This window comes from Schistocerca gregaria, chromosome 10 (genome assembly GCF_023897955.1).
Source record: "Schistocerca gregaria isolate iqSchGreg1 chromosome 10, iqSchGreg1.2, whole genome shotgun sequence".
Classification (NCBI taxonomy): Eukaryota; Metazoa; Arthropoda; class Insecta; order Orthoptera; family Acrididae; genus Schistocerca; species Schistocerca gregaria.
Window position 1 is genome coordinate 167,604,070 of NC_064929.1, and position 19,792 is coordinate 167,623,861.

Consider the following 19,792-nt stretch of genomic DNA (forward strand, 5'->3'; position numbering starts at 1 on the left):
TCGAATGCTAACGTATTTTAATTCTGTAAATGATGTCCTCTCAGCAGTGTGATGCCTTTCATTGCACCATAAAACTCGTAAATTCAATATGTTATGGTAAATGAATTATTGCTCGTGTACCTTGTTCCACCATGTTGCGCTCCGACAGACGTCCATGTAGCTAAGTTCACAAAGTCCCCCGGAACCTGAGAAAACAAAAACAGAAGACGTACATAAATAAAAAAAAAAACATATTTACAAATACTCGGGGAATTACAATTCACTTCGTGTAAGAAAATTCTCTTATTGAATATCTCAGAAATACGATAACATACTTTCGTGAAACATGATGCGGTAACCTCTAATTTTCGATACAGCAACAATTCTGTGTCCTCATATTTGAAACAGACCAAGAGTGACAGCCAGTCCGATTTATGAGGAGAGGTCTTTTCCATTAACCATCTGACCCTCTCCAGTTATTTGAACAGCTACAGCATATTTTTTCATAAGGTTAGTACTGGCTATGTTTATAGTCCATAATTATATTACATGGTGGCACGTTGGGACGACATTTATTACAAAACCGAGACAAACACGGAAAACTGCAATTACCAATAGTGGTCACAAGGTTTTTAAGCACTGTATGAGTAGACATATGAATACATACTTACGAGAGGCGTTCAATACGTACTCCAACACATCTTTTTTGTCGGTCACGTTCGGTTGAAAAAATGCGAAATTTGTTGTGGGGTATCGTAGAATATTGTCACTTCAGCCGCTATAGTTCCGATAGATAACGGCACTGTAAGTAGCCTCCAAAATGGCTTCTGTATCTCTGGTGCGTTCCAAGCAGAGTACTGTCGTTCGGTTTCTTTTGGAGCAAAACCAGAGCATCACAGATATTCACAGGCGCTTGCTGAGGGCCTACCGACACCCGGCAGTGAACGAAAGCACGGTGATTCGTTGGGCGAGGCATCTGCCACCCATCGCAAAAAGGTCATGCAAACTCATACGATCTCCTTCGTGCACGGCGGCCGCAAGCAACTGTGACTCCTGCGATATTGGTACGTCCGGACATACTCCTTCGAAGTGATCCGTCGTACACAAGCAAACACTACGCTGCTCAACTGGACATCTCTGTTGGTAACGCTGAGACGCATGTTCACCACTTGGGGGTACAGAAACGTGTCTACCCGTTGTGTTCCTCACCTCCTGATGGAAGATCATGAATAACAATCAAGGACCATTTGTGCGGAATTGCTTGCATGTTACAAGACTGATCGTGACTATCGTGACAACTGTTTGTCGAACATAGTCACAGGCGATGAATCGTCAGTTCATTACTTCGAAGCGGAAACAAACTGGCAAGCCACGAACTGGCGCCACACCTACGATCCTCCGAAGGGAAAGTTGAAAGCGCATCTTCAGCTGGTAAAGTCATAGCCTTCTGAGGCATTGAATGGGATATTCTGTTTGACGTCCTCTCTCATGGTTCAGTGGTCAACATGGGAGGAAATTGAAGAAATGACTTCGGTGTGGTCGCCGAAACAAAAATGCAGACAAACCTCTTCTTCTACATGACAAATGGCTCTGAGCACTATGGGACTTAACTTCTGAGGTCATCAGTCCCCTAGAACTTGGAACTACTTAAACCCAACTAACCTAAGGACATCACACACATCCATGCCCGAGGCAGGATTCGGACCTGCGACCATAGCGGTCCTGCGGTTCTAGACTGCAGTGCCTAGAACCGCTCGGCGACTCGGGCGGGCATTCTGCATGACAACTCATGGTCTCTCACAAGTGTGCTTGCCAGGGAGGAGCTCACAAAACTTCGTTGGGCTGTTTTTCCTCATCCACCCTACAGCCCGGATCCAAAGGTTTTGCCCAATGAAGGATGCACTCTGCGGAAAGCAATACGTGGATGTTGGGCAGATTATTGATGCAAAGAACGTTCGCTCCGACGTCGACCAGTAGAATGGTACCATACGAGCGTACTGGCGCTGCCAGTAAGGTACAAGATTATATTGAAAAATAGGTTTTTGCAGAAAAAAATGTGGGGAATAATATGGTGTATTCGAATCCTCAGTCAACGGCCCTGCCGCAGTTGTAACACCGGTTCCCGTCACATCACCGAAGTTAGGCGCTTTCGGGCTGGGCTAACACTAGAATGGGTGACCATCCGGTCTCCCGACCCGTGCTGCAAGCGGGGTACACCCAGCCCTTGTGAGGCAAACTGAGTAGCTACTTGACTGAGAAGTAGCGGTTCCGGTCTCTTAAAGTTACTGGTGGACACACGCCGTCCAAATCCGCATCCAGCGACGCCTGCGGGCTGAGGATGACACGGCGGCCGGTCGGTACCGTTGGGCCTTCATGGTCTGTTCGGGCTGATTAGTTTGTTGGAATCTTGAAAAAAACCAACCTGTTTTCAGGGCAAGAAGTACTGCATTACGGATTGAACGCCCCTCTTATAATCAGGATTCCTGTCGCAACACATTTGGAAAAGGAAATTCAAACAATTCAAAGAATACGCAAAGGTACAAATCTAAAAATACACAAACATGTGTATTTATGTCTGCTCATAGCAGACATAACCACAACTGAAAACAGTAATTTTTCGGTTTTATCTTAGTTTCGTAAAACCAGTAGTCACAATGTCTTCTGTTTGCTGGTCTTATCCCGTGTCTTCACGGTATTGGCATTTTAATCTCGATTTGGTTATACTGGTGGCAGAGGGTGACCGGATGCCCGTATTGTTGCGAACTCTCTTCCCACTTCCCAACCACCACCAGTGGAACGGAATGTGTGGGCTACATCTATCTGTCTGTCTAGAGTTGTTGTTGTTGTTGTTGTTGTTGTCATTGTGGTCTTCAGTCCGAAGACTGGCTTGATGCAGCTATACATTCTGCTCTATAACGTGAAAGCCTCTTCCTGTCCGCGTAACTACTGCAACCTACATCCTTCAGAATGTGCTTAGTGTATTCAGTTCTTGGTCTCCCTCTAGGATTTTTACGCTCTAAGTTCCCCTGCTGGTACTAAACTGGTGCTCCCTTGATGCCTCAGAACGTGTCCTACCAACCGATCCCTCCTTCTAAAGTCGTCCACGAATTCCTCTTCTCCCCAATTCTATTCAGCCCCTACTCATTTGTTACGTAATATACCCATCTAATCTTCAGCACTTTTCTGTAGTACCACATTTCGAAAGCTTCTATTCTCTTCTTGTCTAAACTGTATATAGTCTATGTTTCACATCCATACATGATTACACTCCACACAAATACATACTTCCTGATACTTAAATCTATACTCGAAGTTAACAAGATTCTCTCCTTCAGAAATGCTTTCCTTACCATCGCCAGTCTACATTTTATATCCTCTCTACTTAGGCCATCGTCAGTTGTTTTACTGCCCAAATAGCAAAACTCATCTACTACTTTAAGTGTTTTATTTCCTACTTTTAATTACCTGAGTACTTAATTTGATTACATTTCATTATGCTGTTGTTGTGTTATCGCTTGTGAAAGTGTGAGAATGTTTTCCAAGTGTTTGCGAATCCTGTAACGGTGTCGGAACGTGGGTATCACACTGAAATTCACCTAGTCGGATGTGGAAAACAGTCTAAAAACCACCTCCAGAATGCCTGGCACACCGATCCTCTTGTTAATCCTCCAGGTGAATTCTATAAGGCACCGACCGTAGCGTTTCCCCGAATCCCTGAAGCGGGAACTTCAAGGCGTTCAACTGTCCGGGAGGAGAACATGAATAATCTGTATTTAAGAGCTATATACAGACGGACTGTGCCACCTCTGCATTCTTAACGGAAGCAGTACTCCGTCTTCAGGCCACGAGTGGCCTACCGGGATCATCTGACCGCCGCGTCATCCTCAGTAGAGGATGCGGATAGGAGGGGCGTCGGGTCAGCACACCACTCTCCCGGTCGTTATGATTGTATTCTTGACCGAAGCAGTACTCCGTCTTCAGGCCACGAGTGGCCTACCGGGATCATCCGACCGCCGCGTCATCCGCAGTAGAGGATGCGGATAGATGGGGCGTCGGGTCAGCACACCACTCTCCCGGTCGTTATGATTGTATTCTTGACCGAAGCCGCTACTATTCGGTCAAGTAGCTCCTCAATTGGCATCACGAGGCTGAGTACACCCCGAAAAATGACAACAGCGCATGGCGGCCTGGATGGTCGCCCCGACAGAGCTGAACTTCGGTGATCTCACGGCAACCGGTGTATCCACTGCAGCAAGGCCGTTGCCCCTTAACAGAAGCTGTAGTGACTTAAATAAAAAGATGAGTGACCAGGCTGGCTATTTGTCACTGAATGCCGTTTGTTGACTTTTTTTTTACGAAATTGAGAACAGTACTACTACACAGACAAATACTTTCAGATAAGAGTCTCTCTCGTTTTGATCTGTGTGCCCCTGCCTTGGTCTTTCATTTTTATTGTTCCCTTTAGCTTCGTGAACATAGTGTACATTACTCGTCCTTTCTTTCTACCATTTGATACATTATACTATAACTAAATCTTTCAATAGTGGAACTGTTTGGGACACTTCCGTTCCCCAGAGACTGGCACACACCTTGAATAAAACAGCGCCGCGGCTATGCCAACCTGGCCGTTATTAATGTGCGACTCGGATAGTAAAGTTGGCCGCCGCGAGGCAACCCGCTTTCCCGGAGTTTTCCTCGCCGGCGGTGGGCGCAGGTGGCCGGCCGGGGGCGGGCATATATTTCGCAACCCCTTTCCTGGGGGAGGCGGTAGGCGCACCGTCAACTGCATAAAGTGGCGACTTTATGTGACTTGTTTAATATTGGTATCGCGCCACCGCCTAGGAGCGGGGTGGGGGTGGCAGCGAGAGCCAAAGTCCCTTCGGGGATTTCGCCCCACCGGGCCGCCGGCCTAAGTTAAGGGTTAAGCCAGGCGAGGCAGTCGCCGGGCGATAAACTCCGCTTCTTTACTGGCGGCTAACAGCAGCGCCACACACACACACACACACACACACACCTTTTGCTCTTACGGCAATGTAGGGTCTATGTACAGCACACTCTAACAGATGTTACAGATGCGACGCTTACAACATTGATTGCTGTCCGCTCTTGAAGATGTGGTAAAACCTGATTTTTAACCATTAGCGTAAGTTCGTTGCGTTTTTATTTTTCATGTTTGCGTTGTGGTGTCTTTGCATTTCTTGGTCGACTGTCATTTTTGAAATGCAAGTAGCCATTGCTAGAATGATTTTCGCAATGTTTGTACACGTATATGTAATACTTAGGCCGAATCTTATCAAAGAAGCTGGCTGCTGTGGCTGAACGGTTCTAGGCACTTCAGTCCGGAACGGCTCTGTTGCTACGATTGCAGGTTCGAATCCTGCCTCGGGCGTGGATCTTTGTGATGTCCTTAGGTTAGTTAGGATTAAGTAGTTCTAAGTCTAGGGGACTGATGACCTCAGATTTTAAGTCCCATAGTGCTTAGAGCCATTTGAACCATTTACCAAAGAGTTTTGCTAGAGGACTGATGACCTCAGACGTTAAGTCTTACAGTGCTTAGAACCATTTGAACCATTTACCAAAGAGTTTTAGGCTCAGTCGTATTCACTTAATGCTGCTATGCCTACTTTCGTTACGTTGGATGATTTATTTTGTGTTATATTCAAGTAACATTTTATGTTTTTCGTTAATCACATTGCGTTCCTTACTTTTCAATTACTGGTTTCGTCATAAACCATGGCGTCTTCCTCACTAGCTGAAGACACGTTCACTTTGCGCCACTGAAACCGACTCTTGAAAGGAGTAGCCTCAAAATTTCGTTAGCTTTCAGCAGCTATAAGAAAGGAAGAGATTCACATAAAGTAGGGACTAATGGGACATGTGTTAAGACATCGTGGAATACCATCTATAATACTAGAGGGAGCTGCAGAGTGTAAGAACCGTAGGAACAGAGAGAGATTGGAAAACTTTCAGCACATAATTAAGAATGTTGGTTGCAGGTGCTACTCTGGTATGAAGTGGGATTTAAGAGGTTGGCGCAGGAGAGGAGTTCGTGGTGGTTCGCGTAAGACTTAGGCCTTCTGTCCCATGCCCACCCCAAAACACCACCACAGTCAATCAGAAAGCTCTTTGTATGCTGTCCATATCGTCCACTCTTTGCTTAAAGCATTGAATTAGGAAATATCCACATTATTAAGTTATTAGAACTTTGTTCCTAAAAAACCTTTTTAGTATTGTATAATTTTAAAATGGTGAATAGCAAACAAGAACAAAAGCAATTTTAAAGTGGTGATACGGGGCTACACCAATAAGAAAACCTTAAAAAAAATTGAATTAGAAATCATGTTCGAGACCACCAGGGACTTCATTCTTAATCAACAGAATATTTACTGTCAAATTAGGCTGTTGTTCCATTATTTTTTAAGCAAAAGACCCTGACAATGAATGACCCCTGTGCAGGCGTAATTGTACCCAAATTGGTTATGTTTTTTGTTGAAGGCAAAAAAAGGATAAGTAGTATCTGTCCATTCGCATGTTCCGAACGTCTATGTCAGCGACGACCCGCAGATTCTTGTGTTACTTCAAAGCACGACCATTTAACTGAAGTATCAGTGAAGTGTTGAGGATAGTGTTTAGTATTATATTCAGTCGAAGTAGTAGATGAAAAAGTGCGAAGAACAGTAGAAACCGGCGAAATATTTTGAAAGACAAAAAGTTTGAACTGAAAAGGAAACGAGGTATTTAAATAATGTCGTTCGGAATAGTTCTGTGGGGTAACTCATCAGCTATAATGGTGATAATGATTTCACAAAAGCGAACAGTAAGAACAATGTGTGATGTTCACCCAAGCACGTCTTGTAGGAATCTGTTCAAGGAGCTATGCTTTATAACTGCGCCTTCACAATGTATATATTCGCCAATGAAAGACGTCGTAAACAATCCATTAAAATCTGAGAACAGTGATGTACACACCTACAACACTAGAAGGAAAAATTAGCAAAGTGCGAGTAGAACTGACGCATTGAGGGCTCCGTACAAACATAATTGTGCATATAGAGAGTTCATCCAATCCTAGGAATAGAGAATCTCAAAGATTTTTGCCTTCATCGACGTCTTTAATTGCAATATATTAGTTGTAGCCATTCCAAGGCCGTACAGCAGTTCTCCAGGTTAGTCCGGACATACAAAAAGAAGCGAGTAGGGGAATACAGTTCATATCTGTAGAGAGGGAAGTTTTACTAAAACATTTCTCATTTACATACTAAAACATGACTACAAATTGCACTTTATGTTTGCATGCAGTAACATTCATCTGTTATGCTTCTGACTACTGAAGGACGCCATGTATTTTCAAATGGCAAAAGACCTTTTTTATTTGATATAATTATAAATTAACATGTTTCAAATATTATACTTTATTTGTACTGTGAAAGCTTGCTTCTTGCCGAATTTCGCGATTCTAGGTAAACGGCAAGCATCCTTCAGGTTTTTGTGAGTGACTTTGCGAGTATCAAAATATATGACGCGAATGGCCAAATCTTAAGATTTCACTAACTTGGAAGTATAAATTTCTTATGCCCCCAAGGAACCATAGACTTTCGTATGTGACATAAATTTGAAAGCCATATCCCAATCTGTTCGACATAAATGGCCGTATATACCTTAACTGACGAACAGACAGATGGATAAAAAATGACAAAAAATAATTTTTTGTCTGATGTAAGTGTGAAACCTTGTTCCTTGTTAAATTTCAGGGGTCTAAGTATCCCATAGGTTTCGATCAGAGACCGAGTATCAAAATGTGTTGACATAAATGGCCGTATATCCTGGTTACATTGACTTACAAGCTTAAAATGTGTGTCGCGAAGGAAACATAGACATTAATTTTTAAGCTGAATTTGAAGTTGATACGTCTACCCTTTCCTGAGGAAAAGAGTTTTAAACAGACAGAGAAATAAACAGAAAACAAAGTAATCCTGTAAGGATTCCTTTTCTAAAGTCTGGCGCACAAAACCCTAAAATCGATTAAGACAAACTGCAGTAAATAAGAACCTTTAAAAGAAGGGGCAGGAATTTTATGTGGCACTCCTTTCGAATAAGCTGCATAATATGAAATGCTTCAGAAAACATCGCGAACTGACGAAAATGCCATGGGAAGAGAAGAAACAAGCTCGTGGTACATACCAGTACAACTTATCAATAATTAAATATTTAAGAAGATGGAGGAAGTGTAATGAGTGAAAAAATGACCTTATAGTGAAATACCTACTTCTAGGGAAGAGCCTGAATTAATTGTTGAGTGAAGTTGCTGGTACTGTAGTTCCATTTTCATCGTACAGCAAGGTAGCAAGATGACGTACTGTATGTAACGGCACACCTTCCGTGATGTTTGTGCTGTTACTTGTACGAAAGGCCTAATTCCGTCTGGCGAGGGCAGCCCTCGCGCATACACAGTAAAGCTGTTTGGATTTTTCCGCAGATCGAAGAGCAAGAAACGGTATTCCCCTCAGAGGCAGCCGCGGGTCACGGAGAATTGCAGTCGTAGAAATAACAAGCGCAGCGCAGAATAAACAAAACCAGCCAATCTCGTTTTCTGTTTAGTCGGCGAAGAGCCGCCCACGCAATCTCAGGCAGGCAGGCAGACAGACAGACAGGAGGTAAGCGCCCACGGCTACATACCAACACACACACACACACACACACACACACACACACACACACAGCCAGAGAAGAGCGTAGCCTCTTTCCGCTCCGTATCGAAGATGCTCAGAAACAAAGACTCAATCTGAAGTCCTAAGGGCAGGACTCCCTCTGCGAAAGTTTCCTTTCTTTTCGGAGAGGGCGCAGGTTGTTAGGGGTGCGCGCCCTAAAAGAAAATGGCGGGATCGGTCGGCAGGTGGACCAGTGTGGGCGATAGGCGGGGGCGGGGGGGGGGGGATGCACAGGTGGTGTGTGCTATAGAGAGGGGTTGGGGGAGAAGACGGTGTGGAACGGAGGCTTTCTCGGAGAGAAGGGCACTGCAGGTGGAATGAGCAAACTTGCAGCCGCGAGGCGCTCTCCGAAGAAACGAAATAGCCCACACGCCACTCCTGCTAGAGAAGTTGGCGGGAATCTTCGATTTGTCGCGGCCTGCTCGGTTTCAGGCGTTTGCGCCTCGTCTTCGAGTTTCACGCACCAAAACGGTCTCTTCTACCAACGAAGACAACGTACAACAAACTGCATAAGGAGATTAAACAGATTCCTGAAACAGACTTACTTGAACAGTAACATTGAGAAGTAGCTGTGGAACAATACGCTGCTGGCCAACAACAATGTAGCAACTTGAAAGCAGCATGCAACAAAGAATGGCGTTTCAATCGAACTAGAGACAAACAGTGATTTGCTGTTTAGAGAAACCACGACCCAATTTTCCAAAGAGTTGAACTCCTATGTATATAACGTCGCCTATAACAAACCATGTGGCGTACAATACTATAATTTTTCCGATATAGACATTGATATACAGGGTGTTCATTTTAACTGAAGATATTGAAGTACCTCGAAAATTACTTTTCTGATCAAAAGAAGTTATAACTCCAATTAGTTTGCCTCCGAGGGGGACGTCCAACGATACTACATTCGACCCCTCACCCCACCCTGAACGTGATTGGCGGGAGTCAAATCTGAAATCTTCAGTGAGAACCCCCGATTTTTATAGTAGATTACGATTTTTGCCTGAAGCATTTTCTTCGTTTCGCCACAAATGGCACTGTGATTGGAGGTATAGGAATTGTTTTACAATCGTAATTTACGACACGCTGCTCAGTAGCCCTTGAATATCCAATGGCAAGTAAGACCCCACCCCCACGCTGCGAGGGTAGGGTAACTCCTAATAGGTGATCTCAAAATTGTATTACTCTTACATATCGAACAGAGGACTACTCGACGCCCCACCTTGTCCGTGCAGCGAACTATGATGTATTATAACAGGCAGAACACTGCGACTGAAGCTCACATATCGTGCAGGCGTAGAACAGATAACGTCTTTAAACATTACAATACTTAGGCAGTACTTTTGTTTGTACACCTACCTGTCATTTGGAGAACAGACTTGATAGTGGATGATGAATGTTGAAACCACAGAAGAAAAAACTGAAATTATCCTGATTTACGGAGAATATAGGAGAAATGTTGAGGCTCCTGTTGCATTGCATGCCGAGAGCTTTCCTTCGTTCTTTTACAAGCTTTAATGCCTTTATGTTTGATGGCGGCATACATTCCGGGAAAAGAAAACGAAGCAAACCTGTTACAGGAGAAGCTAATGAAATAGCTGCACTTGCAGCAGTCTTCTAGAATCCACAGATAAGAGCTGGAAATTACACCGCGATTCCGGTAATTCCATAGGTAGCAGTGTCACAATATTGCACCGCCGTAAAGAACACCCTTGCCACGTGTCATTGCATCAGTAACTTCATGGCGCCGAATTACGTAACAGGGTAATGTTTTGTGAATGGGCACGTCAGCAAACTCAAACGACCCCCACGTTCTTTGCTGACGTACAATTTTCCGATGAGTCTACATTCACAAACGATGACAGTTTCAACCAGCATAACCTGCACTACTGGAGTATAGACAATCCCCATTGGTTACGGCAAGTTGACCATCAAGGTTCTCGGTCAGTTAACGTATAGCGAACCCACTAAATTGTCCGTATTGTATCGAAGGCACGTTGAACGGACACAAATATCGAACTTTTTCGAACAGGAACTACCGACACTACTGCAGGATGTTGTCTTGGACGTTCCACAATGTATGCGGTTTCAGCATGACGTATTTATAGTGGCCGGTGGATCTGCAGAGAAAGCCCAATTATTTGGCCGGCTAGGTCTTCAGATTTCTTTCTGTAGGGCTATTCAAAACATAAGTTGTGGTAGCAAGTGCCAAAACGCCGTGAAGACATGGTCGACCGCATCATATATGCCTGTGCTGACATTCCCTCCAATACACCTCTGACCTATGTACGATCATATGGAAAGCTATACTGAAGTTGGTGGTATTTCGTTTGAATACTTACTCTGACTGTAAAAGCAGATTTGCGTGCACCTCGAGCCACGGCTGCGGTGGCGCGTCAAGTGGCTCCGGTATGTAGAGGGAATACAACGTTGTAAATGGAATTTCCAATTATGACTTACGAAATATTGGCATTTCCTACTCTTTCAGCATTTAGGTTGGATCCCACGTGCCACTGAGTATTCAATTGCCATTCAGCATCACGTCGAAAAGTCACGGATTTTGTACTCGTTTCAAATTCCTCCGATTACAGCGCTATCTGTGGCGAAACGAAGAAAATGCTTCACACAAAATGTATGTAGATTTTGCCGCAGAATCGTAATCTGCAATTAAAAGCGGGGGTCCACATTCATAACTTCAAATTTGTGCCAACGCCACCACGCACATGATGGGGTGCTGGTTCGAGTGTGGTCGCCGTGACAAACAGCGTTTGTAAATTCTGTCAATAATTATACGAAAGAACGAAAGTCCATTTTTTGTCGCTTCTAGCAACTGTTAGATAGGCAGCCTGAAACCGGAGCTTGCACTATGCACCATGATTCGGGTTAGCCGTTTAGTAATGTAGATTTTGTTATCCACAACGATTTCACAAATTTCAAAATGAATGTCGGCTTCGGCGAACATTGGCCATCCTCGGAACTACGAGACAAAAAAATTAGAAGTTGAATGAAAAGTTATGCACATTACATAAAAATTGAGAAACAGGAAAATCAAGTTAATGAATATATGTGAGGATTCAGCTGTACATGAAAGCTAATCTCCTTGTTGGCTGCTGACTGGCTACACTGCACAACAGGATAAAAGATTACTTTTTGGAAACCCCCTAATTCCCAACCACTGACACCTATAGGTTCGAAATTCGGCTCAAAGGTGCGTACAACCTTCGTCTGTAATAATGCAGAAGTGGGGCGCCCTGCGACGTAACTCTCAGGCTTGACGTCGCTTCAAACAGGAAGGTGTCGAAATACCCAGCAAAAACGCCAGAACTCAGAATTTTATGTGAGCTGTAAGGTGGATTAATGATGTCACATTGGCACCAAATTTTACCAGAATTCTTCCCTACGCCACCATGTAAGTGTCTCATGATGTGAACGCAGTCACAGCCCTTTTTACCCGCCGGCCCGTGTGGTCGACCGGTTCTAGGCGCTTCAGTCTGGAACCGCGCTACTGTCGCAGGTTCGAAACCTGCCTAGGGCATGGGTGTGCGTGTGATGTCCCTAGGATACTTAGGTTTAAGTAGTTCTTAGTTCTTGGGGACTGTTGACCTCAGATGTTACGTCCCATAGTGCTCAGAGCCATCTCTTACCCACATTTTACCACTTTTTAATACGTCTGCAATGCAGGTTTGAACCACGGCGCACACGGTTGGAATCACACGAGTTTCTTACCAATGGCTGAGGAAGACATTACAGACACACTGTCGCTCAGAATCGGCAGATAAAGGTGTGAGGGGATGGTATAAAGGACAGCAATGGAACCATCTCTTTCTCTGGGGCATTGATTCCCATGCATTTCGCAGTCGAAAATAACAGCAGACGATGAGTAGCAGGGAAGACGTTCTTGACGCCGAGGGTTTAGCGCATCTGGAGAGTCTTAGAGGGACTCTCTGCCGTTTCATTACTGCATATGTCAGTGTCATACCTCCTCACGATCATCAATGCAATGCAACAGCAAGAATGACGTTTTGTGTAAAATGCACCTATAGTGTGCTGAGGACAATAGCTTGCAGTATACGTCGTTTAATCTTGCCTTTACGGAAACATATATTTAGCTCCACGCCCACGGGAACAGTGCCCTTAAAGTACCTACAGTAGTGCCTAGGCACCCAGTCTAACGCGCTGCTTCGGAGCTCGAAGGCGTGCCGGTCCCCAGCACGAATCCGCTCGGCAGATTGGTGTCGAAGTCCGGTGTGCCAGACAGCCTGTGGATGGTTTTTAAGGTGGTTTTTCATCTGCCTAGGCGAATGCGGGCTGGTTCCCCTTATTCTGCACCAGTTACACTATGTCGGCCATTGCTGCGCAAACACTGTCACCATGTACGTGTACACCATAATTACTCTACCACAGTGTGGGATGGCGGCGGGGCGGGTGGACTGGTGTGACCTTTTTTGGGGCCGTGAACCACTGAGGGCTGCAGTGGGACGAAGCCTCTCTGTCGTTTCTAGGTCTCCAGTTCAATACACAATACACCCACACTAGAGCGACGATTTGGGGGATGGTGCAGTGATGATGATGATTATGATGATGATGATGATGATGATGATGATGTAGGTTGTTGGGCGCTCAATATCGTTGTCATCAGTGCCTGTACGAGTTACAGTCTCTCGATTTGCAATTTCCCCACTACCCGAATATGATGAGAGGATAAGAACAACAGAAACACCCCGGACGGAGTAAATCCCCAACCAGACCAGGAATCGAACCCTGGGCCCCGAGATCCAGATATAGCAACGTTAGCCACTAGAACACAAGTTGCGGATTGGCTGCAGTGACGAAAGGGACGAAGCGCCTCGTAAATAAAATGCGCTCAGAAGTGTCACAATACCATAATGATATTTCAGATGTTATCAAAATTAATTCCATTGTTGTCCTCACAACTTTCTCACTGGAGGTAGGTTCAACAGGACGCAAATTCATCAGAGTCGACATTTTTCTTTCCACGGCCGTAACAGTTTCATAACATTTACGGTATTTTATTTTTTATCTCGGAATACTTTTATGTATGGACGATAAAATGTGTATGACATGAAATCTACGAACTTTGAGAATGTTCATGTAGTTTCCACTTGATGAACTGAAAGAAAACATTTATCTTCAAAATTTCTTGTAACATAGGTTTATTATTATTATTATTATTCGCAGGAGCTGGCAAGAATTTTCTTTACGAAAGTACTCAGTCGTATTCAAAACTAAAAATAGGGATGCGTTTTTAATTTTTTGTAATTTTTAGTTACATTTGAAATTATCACTAACTGGTAATGCGGTAGGAATTCCGAGATGATCTCGGGGTGCCGATTTTCGTGATGGCCGCTGTAGTCGTACGGCCGCAGCGGAGTGCCCGCTCAGTGTTTGCATTGCGGGCCTGCCTACGCGCTGGCTCGCAGGGGCTGGCCCAGACGGCGAGGTGCGCCCGTGGGATCAATACTGCAGCCAGACACAGGTCTGCGCACATCCCAGGGCGCAGCCGACTCCCTGCCATTCACACCCTGCACTGCCTGCCGCCTCCTCTCTCTCTCTCCCCCTCTCCCTCTGTAGGCTGCCAAAATGTCAAGTAGTAGAAGACACCGCTCGAGCTCAGCCGGGCTAAATGCCGGTACCTGGCGACGTTTGACCCTCTTCCTCACGACGCCAACTACGTGTCAGTACACCATGCACCCTGGATCCTCGTATTTAAGTTGCATGCCGAGGCGAAATGTTTATCAACCTGCAAACAGTAAAATCTATTTTTTCCCGTAAGCAACTGGCTTTGGGAAATACGGGAGAAACTGAAGTAGTTGGCGGTAGAATGAATTAATTGTCAAGAGCGTAATTTTGAATTATTGCATGTTACATATTTTGTTAAGTTCAAAGACAAGGCAAAAATACAATAAGACGAAACAACTGATATATCTTCGCCCACATACCTTGAGCACCCAAAATAACTTTTTGTTCAGCAGCAAATTAGGAGTAAGATGTAGCAGTCAAATGTTGCTTAACTACCAGGACAGTAACCAGGATGACTGTCTTTCTTGTAACTTCGAACGTTACTGAAGTACGAAATACAGAACGCCTTTCTCAAACCGCAGTAATACGCTTCCTCTCCTATAGACCTATTCAAAACCGTGTCACAGTGTACCATCACATACATAAGACATCATTAAAAATGTAACACAAAGTGGATTTAGACTCTTCATTTCCTGTAGTAGCACAAAATACAGGCAACGGACTAACGTAACTTGTCCACTTGCTGCCTTTGACATTAAACAAATTGAAAATGTACAGTCATGGTTCAGTCAATTGTCTCCAGTTGACGATATGAGTGAATGTAATGTAAACCACGAAGAAAAGATAGAAACGCTACGCATCTACGGACGATGTATGTAGGCAGAGCAGTAATTACATTAATTTGTGTTCCTTTTGCGCCAGTACAAACTCCAGCATGCGTCAGAGTTGCATTATCCGTGCACCTGTTCTATCTACTAGAACAATACAGTGAAAGTCAGTTCTGAGTTACGCTTTTAATAACGTCATGTTTAAGTGAATGCTACCGTGTCATACGCTTGTAAATTCGCCTTGAGGAGACTAAGTGAATTACCGCATAGAACATATTGGGTGCTCTTTAAAAAAAAAGGACGTACTGCTGTCGGTATCTTCCTAATGCACAAAGTGATAAGAAACACATTTGATTCATTTTTTTTTATTTTGCTTCTCAACAAGAAGTTATTTGGGCCGGCAGAGGTAAATGGGACACTCAGTGTAATATAGACTGCTTTCTACCGGTGTATAAGAACTTCTTGTAACCAATATGTGGTACTTTCGTAAGCAGTACAGATAGTATGACCATATAATCCTTACTAGACTGAGGGTTGGTTCATTCTTTCTCCCTTTGCTTAAATTATCAAAATTTTTGTTCGGTGGTAGAATGGAGTGCCACGAATAACATCCTAGAAATCCTAACTAGTGAAGAATAAACTCGAAGTGAAGATGCGTTTGAAGGTCACTTTTGTACAGATCTCCTGAATAACTCGAAAACCGTGGCTTCCTGCAAAAACGCATCCCAGTACAAAATTTAACTAAATTAAATCTCCTACGGAACGGTGGTGGTGGTGGTTAGTGTTTAACGTCTAGTCGACAACGAGGTCATTAGAGACGGAGCGCAAGCTCGGGTTAGGGAAGGATTGGGAAGGAAATCGGCCGTGCCCTTTCAAAGGAACCATCCCGGCATTTGCCTGAAACGATTTAGGGAAATCACGGAAAACCTAAATCAGGATAGCCGGAAACGGGATTGAACCGTCGTCCTCCCGAATGCGAGTCCAGTGTGCTAACCACTGCGCCACCCCGCTCGTTGCTACGGAACTGGCTTTACTTTACGTGCAGCGAGGTAAGGAATATTAAAACACCGTGCATGGGTTTTGAAGACCAGGTATAGATTTGAGGATTGCAGAAAATGATATCGATGGGAGCACTGAAATCACCATATCCAAGTCGCCTTTTCCTTTCAGTCTATGTATTCGAGCTCACCTCAGGAAACGCTCTAGTGATTTTGGTCATGTTTTGCCTAATGGGTTTCCTGATTCACGAGGAAGCTTTGTGTGCATAATTTATAAATATTTCGTGGAAATGGTCTGAATTATGATGAATTAAAGTCTGTCGTTGTTATCTTGCTATACAGGCGTCACAGTTCTAGAGAAAAGGGGCGACTCGAGAGAGCAGCAAAACTTGACTAAATTCTTTATCGGGCTCGGTGCATGATTGGAAAAAGAAGGGTAGCGGGTAGCGAATCCTGGCCCAACCACTCTATATTTTCATATAACATTTTAACCTAACATTCAACTCTCAATGATGTGAAGCTTCGTCAGAAACAAGAATTGGTTCGGGTTTTATGGTATACTGTATCTCCCTTCTCTCCTGTTGTACAACTGTTTAGGATCACCCAAGTCGCCTAACGGACGTCCAGCTGACTGCAATCTTTTCAGAACAGTTACTTTGCGAGAAACACGTCTAAATCCAGAATATGTGGTTTTCAGTTTTTAACGCAAAAAACATGGAATGGAGCTTTATTTGGTTTACACTGAGATGACTAACGTTATGGGATACCTCCTAATACCGTGTCGGAACTCCCTTCGCCCGGTGTAATACAGCAAGTCGGTGTGGCATGGTGGAAGTCCCCTGCAGAGATACTGAGCCGTGCTGCCTCTATAGCCGTCCATAATTGCGGAAGTGGCGCCGGTGCAGTATTTTGTGGGAGAACTGGTCTCTCAATTATATTCCATGAATGTTCCATGGCATTCATGTCGGGCGATCTGGGTGACCAAATCATTCGCTCGAAAATGTCAGAATGTTCAGACGTTGTCATCTTTTAAAATTCCATCGCTTTTCGGGAACATGAAGTCTATGAATGGCTGCCAGTGATTCAGTGGTCTCCAAGGAGCCGAACGTAATGGTTTCCAGTCATTGATAGGTCCAGTTGGAGCAGAGGGTCCAGTCCATTCCATCTAAACACCGTTGTGGAGCCACAATTAGCGTGCACAGTGCTTTATTGACGCCTTGAGTCCATGGCTGCGTGTGATCTGCGCCGTACTTATAATCATATTATGAGCTCTTACCAACAGAATTCGGGACTAACCTGACCAGGCCCCGGTTTTCCAGTCGTGGCCACGAGCCCAGGAGAGGCGCTGCAAGCGATGTTGTGTTGCCATGCTCTTAGCAAAGGTAGTCGGCTCGGTCGTCTGCTACCATAGCCCATTAAGGTCAAAGTTCGCGGCACAGCCCTAACGGAAAAGTTCGTCGGACGTTACACATTCATTACTGCTGTTACTTCAGGTAGCGTTGCTCGTCTGTTACCACTGAATTCTAAGCAAAAGTCGCTGATCTCGGTCGTTAACTAAAGGCTGTCGTCCACTGCGATGTCCGTGGTGGGAGGTAATGCCTGAAATCTGGTATTCTCGGCACACTCTTGACTCTGTACATCTCGAAATATTAAATTGTCTCACCATTTCCGAAATGGAATGTCCCATATGTATAGTTCCAACTACCATTCCGCATTCAAAATCTGCTAATTACCGTGTTGCGACCATAATTACGTGGGACGCATTTTCACGTAGCTCGCCTGAGCATAAATGACAGCCGCTAATGCACTGCCGTAATATATTTGATGTACGCGATACTTCCGCCATCTGTGCATGTGCATACAGCTATTCTATGACTTCTGTCAGCACAGTGTAGATAGAGAAAAATTTTCATCGGTACAGCAGATGACTGAACTTCAGCTTTATAGTTTTCTTGAATGAAACATAGGTGCAAACAGGATTCTTTGCGTGGAAGGACGACGAAATGTGCTCAGAAGTGTCCGCGAGAAACAAATGCGGCTACGAGTTTCAATAACGAATGAGGGCATGCTAAGGTTTACGAAAGGAGTGCCATTACAGGCTACATATTTGCACCAAGCGTATTTTTTCTTTTCTTTATACGTTTAATTCCTTTGTGGTTTTTACACATGATAGGCCTATGGTAAAAATTAAACTATACATCCAACAACGCACACTTTAGCCATTGATTCGTGCAGACGACTTACATTGGTAGTAAGCAGATTATTTATATTATGATGTGCTTTCATAGCTGTCAAGAAATGTCGCTCTAGACGTCATTTAAATATGGGACACGTAAAGTTAATCAATCCTGGGATGCGTTGCTTACATAGTTTTATATGTATTTCCTGCATAATTCGACGCAGCGTGCCGTAAACAAAATTACAGGCACTTCGTCCGGCCACAAATACTCTGTGTTGCACTTGCGAAGCTGGTTTTACATGTGAGCAAAGATACCGTGTACAATTTTAATTTTGCACAGTTTTCTTTCTTTTGTGTTGTTGGTGTTGTTGTTAATGTGTAGGTGTTCATGTGGCTTGCAACTCTATTACATGGTTTTGAAGCACTACTTAAATTTTCTTTTTAAATGCGTTATCTAGAGGAAATTTAAACCAAGATTTAAATTTAATCAGTCGCTTGGCCTTTTCAGAGTTCATATTTATAATGAATGCGATGCTATTTAGTGGTTTCAGCCTGATTAAATTTGGCCTTGCAGGGCTTCCTCTCACATCACGCGAAGGCTTCATACTAGAGGTATTAAATAAGTAATGCAACATATTTTCTTTCCTGAAAACTGGTTGGTTTTATTGAAGATTCCTGTACACTATATTGTTCCTACAGAATATTGTGGTTGGCAGGAGAGCCAACACCGTGTTACTAGAGGAGGCCGAAATGCACGCGTTTTAGCTCACGCAGGCTGGCGTGAGGTCTGGAACAGGACAAGGAAATTAGAATTTAGAAAAACGGACGTAGTTGGTGGAATACTTAACTTTAATCCATTAATGATGAACGTCGCTCTTGACGGTACACGATTCACAATATCAATAGTACTTGAATATGGCGCCTTGCTAGGTCGTAGCAAATGACGTAGCTGAAGGCTGTGCTGAACTATCGTCTCGGCAAATGAGAGCGTATTTTGTCAGTGAACTATCGCTAGCAAAGTCGGCTGTACAACTGGGGCGAGTGCTAGAAAGTCTCTCTAGACCTGCCGCGTGGCGGCGCTTGGTCTGCAATCACTGATAGTGGCGACACGCGGGTCCGACGTATACTAACGGACCGCGGCCGATTTAAGTACTACCACCTAGCAAGTGTGGTGTCTGGCTGTAACTGCGCTTTATAAAGCACTTCTCTACTTCATAAATCATCACTCTTGTGGAACCGAAGCGCGTTAGAAAATTTTACTACTAATAGAGGTACAAAAGTGGTCTCTAAATAAAAAGGGCTGACTCTCCCTTATGTAATTGGACAGAAAGGTATGTAGTTGTAATGGGGCACAGATCATATATTAAAAGAAGGACTGACATTACAGTTCTTTTAGTATATAAACTATTAGCTGTGTTTCGAAGCTACATCTGCAATAATAATTACTGTTATTACCGTTACGTGTTCTCTAGTATTGGGAGGGAAGTAATTCCAAACTTTGGTTCCTGTTATCCAAAGACATTTAGTGAAGGCAGCTGTTTTAATGAATGAATGAAACAG

The 19,792-nt window shown here is 44.0% G+C and overlaps 1 protein-coding gene and 1 long non-coding RNA gene across 3 annotated transcripts in view; one reads left to right on the forward strand and one right to left on the reverse strand.

Annotated features, from left to right (window-relative positions):
* Positions 1-19,792, reverse strand: part of LOC126293363 (uncharacterized) — a 1,719,051-nt gene that overhangs the window by 763,631 nt on the left and 935,628 nt on the right. The window contains exon 4 of the long non-coding RNA XR_007552282.1: positions 121-185. This is a non-coding gene — a long non-coding RNA (uncharacterized LOC126293363). The remainder of the gene's footprint in view (positions 1-120; positions 186-19,792) is intronic.
* LOC126293359 (uncharacterized) overlaps positions 1-19,792 on the forward strand; it is a 299,009-nt gene that overhangs the window by 78,226 nt on the left and 200,991 nt on the right. The window lies entirely within an intron of this gene.